Here is a 10,000-nt window from a genome sequence, read left to right on the forward strand (position 1 = left end):
GCACAGTTTCTTCCTCTTCCCCCAGTATGATATAGAGTTTCCTCTCCTCATCTGTGGAGGTGAAATCTGCAATGTGGGCGGAGAGTCTTTGGAAATGGGCGGTCCTCAACGGTGTATATTTGCTGCTGTGTAGCAGGAAGTGGGCCTCATCCTCCAGGACCCCCTAGTCACATTGCCTGCACAGTCTCTCCTCCCGGGGCTTCCATGTCTGTCTGTGTCGTCCTGTCTCTATCTCCAGGTTGTGGGCACTCAGACGGTACAGGCTCAAGGCCTGTCTATCTTTGTGGTGGTGTAGCCTCTCCAGATATGGGGCCATTGTGTACTCCCTCTGTAGTGATTGGTAGATATTGAGTTTCTGGGAGTTCTTTATGTCACTTCTCCATTCCTCTATGTATCGGTCCTTGCAGCTTTCTATCATTCCTTTTATTTGGGCTTTTGTCAGCCTGTGTTGGTGGTCTTGGCTGGGCTGGCTCTTGACGTTTTGTTTTAGAGAGCGTGGTATGGCCTCCCCACCCTGGCTCAGTGAGGCTTTATGGTGGTAAGTGCTGGGGTTGCTGCTCTGTATATGCGCCCAATATGAGAGCGCCCTCTGCTGGATAGTCAGCCATAGTGGGAATCTGCCTAGCTCTGCCCGGCAAGCTGAGTTCGAAGTGCTGCGATGGACTTGGAGAAGATACTTGCAGAACTCTAGATGGAAGATTTCTGTTGGGCTGGAGTCCCATTTTGATTGGTCAGGGTAGGTGACCGGGCCCCATACCTCACTGCTATAGAGCAGGATTGGGGTGATGATGCTGTTGAATATCTTTACCCAGACTCTCACCGGTGGTTTTAGGTGGTAAAGTTGCCTTCTGATGGCATAAAACGTTCTGCAGGCTTTTTCCTTCAGGGCCTCTACTGCTGGTTTAAAGCTCCCAGTTTGGTTAATTTCCAGCCCCAGGTAGGTGTAACTGTTTGTGGTCTCCAGTGGGCAGCCATTTAATATAAATGAGGAGGTGGGCATTTCTAGATTTTTTCTCTGGAACACCATCACTTTTGTCTTCTTTGGGTTGATGGGCAGTGCCCATGTGGTGCAGAAACTCTCCAGTACTGCCAGGCTGTCCTGTAGGCCCCTTTCTGTTGGGGAGAGCAGCAGGAGATCATCTGCATACAGCAGGAACTTCACCTCGTGGTCATGCAAGAGGAGGCCTGGTGCTGGGGAGGATTCCAGGGCTACAGCCAGTTGGTTAATAAATATGTTAAAGAGCGTTGGGCTCAAACTGCAGCCCTGCCTGACTCCTCGACCCTGCTTGAAGAACGCGCTTCTCTTCCCGTCCACTTTCACACTGCATTGGTTCCCAGTATATGAACTCTTGATGACATCATAGATTCTACCTCCTATTCCGCTCTCTAGGAGTTTTAGGAAAAGGCCTGGGTGCCACACCGAGTCAAACGCCTTCTTAAAATCCACAAAGCAAGCGTGTATTTTGCCGCGTGAGCTGTGGACATGGGTCTTGATAAGGCTGTGCAGTGTGTAGATGTGGTCGGTTGTGCGGTGGTTTGGCATGAACCCAGCTTGGCTTTTGCTGAGTACGTCCTGCTGTGTGAGGAAGGAGAGGATCCTTTTATTGATGATGCTGTTAAACAGTTTCCCAGTGTACTGCTGACACAGATTCCTCTGTAGTTTGCTGGATCGTATCTGTCCCCATTCTTGTAGATGGGTGTTATGAGGCCTTCACTCCAGGCCTGAGGAAAGGAGCCCGCACTCAGGATAAGGTTGAAAAGTCTTGCGAGTGCCTCATGTATGTCCGGGGGGCTGTATTTGATCATCTCTGGCAGGATGCCATCGGTACCGCTAGCCTTCTTACATTTTATCAGCTTTGTTCTTTCTCTTATTTCCTCCATCGTGATTGGTGTATCCAGGGGGTTTTGAAAGTCCTTGATTGTCTCCTCCATGTCCTTCAGCTTTGCGGCTATTTGTTTCTGTTCCGGGGTTTGGGCATTTTCTGGGATGTCTTTGTAGAGGTCCCTGAAGTAGTGGAGCCAGATGTGGCCATTTTGGATGTGGAGAGGGCTTTTCTTGGGCTTTGTCCCAATGTGGTTCCAGGTCTCCCAGAATGAGTTGTCTTGGAGGGAGTCCTCCAGCTGTTGGAGTTTGTGGGAGATGTGGCTCTGTTTTTTCCGCCTGAGGGTGTCTTTGTATTGTCTCTGTAGGTGGTCATGGGCTTCCCTTAGGTCCTGGTTGTTGGGGTCTCTGTGCTTTTGGTTAGAGGCTGCCCTTAGAGAATTACGTAGAGCCTTGCACTCACTGTCAAACCATTTTTGGGACTGTTTATTTGTGGATCTCTTAAAGTTGGTCTGCTTGAGGCCGGCGAGTACTGCCATGTTATATAAGATGTTGCTGAAGTCCTTCACTGCATGGTTGACACCTTGTTTGTTCGGTTCATATAGGTTGGTATGAAAGTTTGTCAGCAGTTCTTGGATTTTGGCAGTGTTGGTCATGTTGGTGAATTTGATGGCAGACTCTTTGGGCCATTTGAAGGATGGTGGCAGCTTGTAGAGACCGTTCTGGTGAGGTTGCTGTGTGGTTGGTTTATCGGTGGATTTCAGGTACAGCAGGATTTGGTTGTGGTCTGACAGGTGTGTTTCAGGGGTGACTATGAGGGCATTGATGTTTATGGGGTCTGTGTCTGTGACAGCATAATCTACCACACTGCTGCCTACATGTGAGTTCATAGTAAATCTCCCAAGAGAGTCACCCCTGGTTCGCCCATTCATTATGTATAGGCCGAGGCTCCGGCACAGGTTCAACAGGTTCTCTCTCTCTCTCTCTCTCCCTCTCTCTGTCTCTCTCTTTCTGTCTATATCTCTCTGTCTCTCTCTGTCTCTCTGTCTTTCTCGCTGTCTCTTTGTCTCTCTCTCTCTCTCTCTCTCTCTCTTTCTTTCTGACTTTCTCTGTCTCTCTCTCTCTCTGTCTCTTTCTATCTCTCTCTGTCTCTCTCTCTCTTTCTATCACTCTGTCTCATCCTGTCTCTCTCTCTCTCTCTCTTTCTATCTCTCTGTCTCTTCCTGTCTCTCTCTCTCTTTCTATCTCTCTCTCTATTTATGTCTCTCTCTCTCTGTCTCTCTCTCTCTCTCTCTCTCTCTCTCTGTCTCTCTCTCTCTTTCTGTCTCTCACTCTCTCTGTCTCTCTCTCTCTCTGTCTCTTTCTGTCTCTCTCTCTCTCTCTTTCTGTCTCTCGATCCCTGACCTGTCTGGTGGGTTCTTTGAACTTCATGGTGTTGTTGATCCGAAAATTCTCTTAGACAACCTCGGAGGCCGTCACAGAGCACCTGTATTTGTAATGACATTACATTACACAGAGTTGCACTCGACAGGCAATGTCTATGGGCAAAGGACTGCACTGAGAACAAAGAGAGATGAACAATTACGCTCATCCCAATTTGCAGCTATTGAGTTTGAAAAATTTTATACAATGATGTATGGTTTTCGTTTACATTGTCACAAATACATCACTTTCATTATTCATTCATGCGGAATTTATATAAAATTTATTCATTTCTGTGGTATTAATGTGACAAAATGTGTAACACTTCAAAGAGGAAGAATCCTTTTCTAAGCCATTGTCGGTATAGTAGATATTGATTTACTTACAAACATTGCTTATGTACATTTCTAAAAGCCATTCACATGTACATGTTCAAATGAGTTAATATATTTTATACCTAGTCAAATAAGATGCAGCAATGTTATGTAACATAATTGTCACACAGTTTAGTGACGCTTAACTGTACCGGTTTTTCATGTGAATGTAATAAAAAAATGTTGTTAAAAATTTATTTTGAATAAAAAGTTATTGAAATATGGGCCGTTCATAAAATAAAATCCATGATCACTCACCCGGAGCATTGCTAAACCTATTTTAGGAGAACTGTGCCCCCAACATGTCCATGGAAGTGCACAATCTACTTCATGCGTTGCACCGCTGTCTCCCCCAGCCACTGCTGTTACCCCCCCCCCCCCACTGGAATCCTCTGCCAGCATCAAACATCGATCAGTCTACTACCACTGTGCAGGCGCTACTACGTAGTACACCACTCTGATATTCCAAAATGACATCGATTACGATAAGTCAGGGGTCTCAAACTCAATTTACCTGGGGGGCCGCAGGAGGCAAAGTCAGGATGAGGCTGGGCCGCATATGGAATTTCACAATCGCGGCGCATCGCAGGCTCTGCCGGCCCCTCTCACTCTTCCTTTACAGAGAGGGGCTGGGAGAGGCGGCGGTCCATGCGGCGGAGCTCTGCCCCTTCCAGGAAATGCCGGCGGATTGCCCACCGGGCGCTTTGGGGGCTCTGCAGCCCTCGTTTAGCGGCGGGGATGCGGCGGATTACTTGGGAGCACTGAAGCGAACTATAAGGAAGCTTTTGCTGGCGAGGGCCACAAAATATTGTATCGAGGGCCGCAAATGGCCCGTGGGCCGCGAGTTTGAGACCCCTGCGTTAAGTGGTCAAGTCGCACGGTGATCCAGGTCTGATAATGCGGATGGGAGGTGAGTAAGGTGTCCCTGACACTCACTACCGAGCTGGGATTGCCTGTCACTCATTACCTACAGGGTTGGGAGGGGGCATGCCTGTCACTAACTATCTGACATGGTGGTCCCTGTCATTCACTACCTAACTGGGGGACTCACTATCTAACCTGGGAGTCCCTGTCACTCACTACCTAACTGGGAGTCCGTTTAACTCACTATCTAACCTGGTGGCCCATGTAACTCACTACGTAACTGGGTGGTCAATGTCAATCACTATCTAACCTGGGGAAGCCTGTCACTCAATACCTAACCTGGAAGGCGCCAGTCACTAAATACCTAACCTGCTGGTCCCTGTCACTCACTATTTAACAGGGGGGGGGGGGGGCCTGTCACTCACTGAGTAACCTGGGGGTGCCTGCCACTCACTATCTAACCTAGGGGGCACTGTCACTCACTAAGTAACCGGGGAATCCCTGTCAATCACTATGTAACCTGGTGGTCCCGGTTGATCACGGTTGTCCACTACCTAACTGGGGGGTGCCTGTCACTCACTATCTAAACTGGGAGTCCCTATCGCTCACTACTAAACTGGGATGCACCTGTCACTCAATATAGAAACCATACAGAAAAATATAAACCTATTGTAACGATTGTGGAACTTTCTCCGTGATCAGCGCACAACGTGTGCGCTGACACGGCGGAAATCCTCCACAAGCGTATATTTGCAGGCACCCAGCAAAAGGTGCTACGCACCTGTAGAGGGAAATTCCTGTCGGCAGATGGCGCTGGGGAGTGCAGAGGAACCAATCCTCTGTACCTCCACAAGTGCCAGACAGGAATTGTACGAAGCGCAGAACGCAATCGCAAGAGAGGCGATTGCGAATGAGAGCGAGCAAAGGGACAGGTTGTATGTGTGTGCGCCAATCCAGTCGCCACCCCGCGACCGCGCACACACAACAGCAGATATGAAATAGGAACGCGATCGCGAGAGGTGCGATCGCCAGACGTGACACAAGGCAGATCAGAATAGAATACGAGGGTAGCAAAGGCACAGCAAATAATACAATGAGAAGATGCGGAAAATAACAAACGCTAGCTAACCACGAACACCGCACTCATTCGCAACAGTGCACGCGGTTATGCGCGGTCTCCACGTGATAAGCACAATAGAGACAAGCACGCCTAACTAACCATCGACAGACAAACATGAAACAGAGGACGCGAGCGCTTGCTTAACGGTTACCTCTCCGAGCCTCCAGCAAGCGTAGCAGACAAGACAGACACACGAAAACAGGGACAAGCGAGAGATAGGATCCACAGCACTAGCGAAAAGTGGCTAGCGCGATCCAGGTACAGAGTAGCAGAACAGAAGGATCCCCAGCGTTAGCGAAAAGTGGCTAGCGCGATCCCAGAAGACAGAACAGAAGGATCCCCTGCGCTAGCGAAAAGCAGCTAGCGCGATCCCAGGAGACAGAACAGAAGAGATAGCTGGTAGCAACCGCTGCACCAGCTATACTCCAAGAACAGAGATCAGAACCATTTCCTGTCAACCACCATAGGGACAGGACAATGGCAAACAGGCAAGACAAGACAGAACAGGCAATACAGATAATACAACCTGACTGGGCTAGAAGGGGAGCCTAAAGCAACCCCCAGGAATTAACTATACTAGATAGCAATGGCTGACACTCCAGCAGTGTCCATCAGGAACAGACCATGGAAGGGAAATGACCAGCAAAGCCTTCTGGGAAACATAAAGCTCTTATAGTGGCAGTCATCAAAGAAGGCAGGTAGGGGATTTGCATAACGAATGTATGCAAATTCCCCAGCAAGAGAACAGACCAGAAACTTGCAATGGAAAGCCAGGTCTCTGTTCCAGAGACCTGCAGCCCACAGACTAGAGGAATGGACAAACAGCTGTCTGCCTGTGCAGCCAGCTGAGCGGATCATCACAGTACCCCCCCCCCCCTTCTAGGGATGGATTCCAGACATCCCTCAAAACTGGTATCATCACAAAACTCTAACTGAAGACTCATGAAGGTCGGGACAGCCCGACAAGGCCAAATTCCAGAGTCAGTCCATCCGAAACCGACCTCATCGGAAGCAGAAGCCACCGAAACATGCCCATCAGCACTACAAGTCTCAGCGTAACACCCATCAGGACTGTGGACACCAGAGAAGAAGCCTTCGACACCCTCCAGACAATACCCACCACCTTCCAAGGAGCGTCCAAGAATACCAAACCTGCCGCAAAACCTGTTCGAAGTGTCCCTTACAACACCAAAGCCATTGCTGATCATATTCAGGGCACCAAGCAAAACCTTTCCCGGAATCTCCCAGAACGCCTTGAAGCTCTGCAGAGATCCCAAGAAGCCAGAACGCTCACTAGGCTCACATGGAGAACCACCAAGAACCCCTATGGAACCTATGATCATTCCAGACTCAAAATTAGCAGGACACCCATCAAGATCAGGACTTTCAGGGACCACTTCTGGGCATGCAAGCAGGCAGGCTATATCAGAACATGTCTCCACTGAGGAAGCATCTGAGTACGCTGGTAACCGAGGCACACTTGGGCTTTCTGGGTCACAGAGCACATCGGGGTACACTAGTACAGGAGAAACCTCAGGACATGTCGGGGAACTGCCAACCTCAGAGTCCGACACGACAAGACCAAAACCAGTACCGGGCAGAAAATCATCACGAGTAAAAGTCACAGGTACTGGTCTTTCAAAAGAAGACTCGGACTCAAATTCAAAATTTTCTGTAACTGTAATATCATCATTGACTACACATGAATGAAGCTCCACAAGAGCTGCAAAAGTAGTCAGCAAGGCAGCAATGCCTACTGAAGTGGGCAACACCTCAGAAGGACCTGGGGGGCAGGAGACATCTCCTACAAGTTCTGCACCCTTTGGGAGGAACTCGGAGACCTTCAGATCATCAGACAAGACCTCAGGAACATCAATTTCCAAGTTGTCTAAGAAGGATTCTGTACTATCCATGTTACAGGGCAAAACTGGAACTTTATTTTGAGAACAGGGCAGATGTCCCAGGGAAGGTTCCACCATAAACTGAGACTGAATTTCATCATCATGAGTGGAACGTACAGGAATATTCATTGGACCACACACTGACTCCCTAACATTAATCTCGCTGCACCCAGAATTCTGCGTAGTAGTCAAACTAGCTGGCAACTCCAAAACTGCAGAAAGACAGGTAAAAATAGCAGCAATACCTAGACGAGCCTCTAGGGGCAGGGCAGGAGATATTGTACAAGGCAATATTGACTCATCCAGAGTACAGGGTGGAGAGTCAGAACTTTCTTTAAAGCAAGAAAGGGACTCCCAAATGTCAGTGTGATTGGACATCGTTTTGTTATTCATGGTACAGGGCAGGCTCAGAGAAAGCGTCTCTGAATAAGGCAAAGAAGGTTCAGCATCAGATTCGCAAAACCGAAGCGCTGTCTCACTCTTAGATTCGGCTAACAATGTCGAATCCGAGGAATCAGAACGCAAAACCTGCGAATCAAAATTCACTTTAGATTGTGAAACTGATGCTTCCATAGCGCAAACCTCCGCGATCTGCGGAGCAGACTGCAAGGCATCTAGGACCGAAACACTGGAGCAACTGTCTCCAGGCAACGGGCCCTTACAGGTGAGAACAGGGTGAGACAGGGAATCATTTGCAGAAGAAATAGCGACATCAACAGGATAAACTTTATTAGGCATATTAATTTTACTTTTGACGCTGCACAGTCGAGAAACTTTCCCCATAGCAGGGTCACAGATGGAAGATCTCAAAGATCTGTTTCTAAATGACAAAGAATCCCACACATCCTTGAGGAAACCGGCAGACTCATGCCGATCACAATCTGCAGGAACATCCGAGAAACAGGCATCAGATCGCACAGATTCAAACTGCACACTGTCAGGAGAGAATCCTTCAGGATTCGCACAGGAATCAACCACAGCGGCATACTCATTCATTTCAGATTGCACAAAGTCAAGACTCTCATGCTTTACCCCAGAAAGGCAGGAACAATCATCCGACAACGATGTCTCTTTATTGGAATCAATTGGTTGGTGTGTGTGCAACTCATCCAAAATCGTTTGCCATACATAGATCACCAGATCCACATCATCCTTGTCACATTCATCGGAATCAATCAGAAGGTACATAGAATCAAGACAAGCATTCAAGACATCTTCGCTTTTTGCGATGTAAAAATCGCAAAAGGCTTTCCAATCAAAATCGAATTCCTCAAGCAAGGCCCCAACATCCCAGGAAGCAAATGGGGGTTCAAACAGGCCAGTATCCAGATAATCTCCATAGGGGTGGAGTTCAGGAACAAGAACATATTTTTTAACTGCTTTAATGTAGTGTGCGATCCTACCTATAGCAGGATCCACATAAGCTTTGGATTGGGGCAAAAAACCTGGAAACTGATCAGCAGATGCATTATAAACATCATTATCATACTGCATGGTTTTGCCCATTTCAGACTTGACAGAAATAACCTCTCTATCTGTGGTTGCCATGGGCAACGGATCTTTCCGCTGGGAAGCCTTCCTAGATCTTTTACGTTTAGACTTAGAGGCTTTGGATGGCTGCTTTATGGATGAAAGAGTAGATGGAACAGCTGATTGAGCTGCTGACAACAATTCATTAAGGGGGTATGGTAATTGAGGTAATCTCAGCCAATTGTGAATTAAAAAGGCCAAGAATTCCAGGGGTCTTTGACTCAGGGTGGTATGATCTAACACATCATAACCCCACATTGACATTTCGCCCCCCAACAGAATGTAGACCATTGGGGGGGCCCAGGTAGACACTGGGGTGCACTGGAATTCAGGGTTCGCTAACAGTTTTGTACACTCAGACAAAAATTCGTCTGCTGATTAAGGTTCAAGTTTTTTAAATCTCTTAAAGGTACAAGAGCCATATCCGACAAAATCGTACAAATTGGAAATTCCGTCTACACTGGGGTTTTGGGTTTGGCTGGTCATTCTGTAACGATTGTGGAACTTTCTCCGTGATCAGCGCACAACGCGTGCGCTGACACGGCGGAAATCCTCCACAAGCGTATATTTGCAGGCACCCAGCAAAAGGTGCTACGCACCTGTAGAGGGAAATTCCTGTCGGCAGATGGTGCTGGGGAGTGCAGAGGAACCAATCCTCTGTACCTCCACAAGTGCCAGACAGGAATTGTACGAAGCGCAGAACGCAATCGCAAGAGAGGCGATTGCGAATGAGAGCGAGCAAAGGGACAGGTTGTATGTGTGTGCGCCAATCCAGTCGCCACCCCGCGACCGCGCACACACAACAGCAGATATGAGATAGGAACGCGATCGCGAGAGGTGCGATCGCCAGACGTGACACAAGGCAGATCAGAATAGAATACGAGGGTAGCAAAGGCACAGCAAATAATACAATGAGAAGATGCGGAAAATAACAAACGCTAGCTAACCGCGAACACCGCACTCATTC

General features: G+C 48.2%; 1 protein-coding gene across 3 annotated transcripts in view; it reads left to right on the top strand.

The window, feature by feature from the left end:
- The window catches only part of LOC137541609 (amine oxidase [copper-containing] 3-like), a 643,078-nt gene that overhangs the window by 51,484 nt on the left and 581,594 nt on the right, over positions 1 to 10,000 (top strand). The gene's annotated exons all lie outside the window — the stretch shown is intronic.

Source organism: Hyperolius riggenbachi, chromosome 12, assembly GCF_040937935.1.
Source record: "Hyperolius riggenbachi isolate aHypRig1 chromosome 12, aHypRig1.pri, whole genome shotgun sequence".
Lineage (NCBI taxonomy): Eukaryota > Metazoa > Chordata > Amphibia > Anura > Hyperoliidae > Hyperolius > Hyperolius riggenbachi.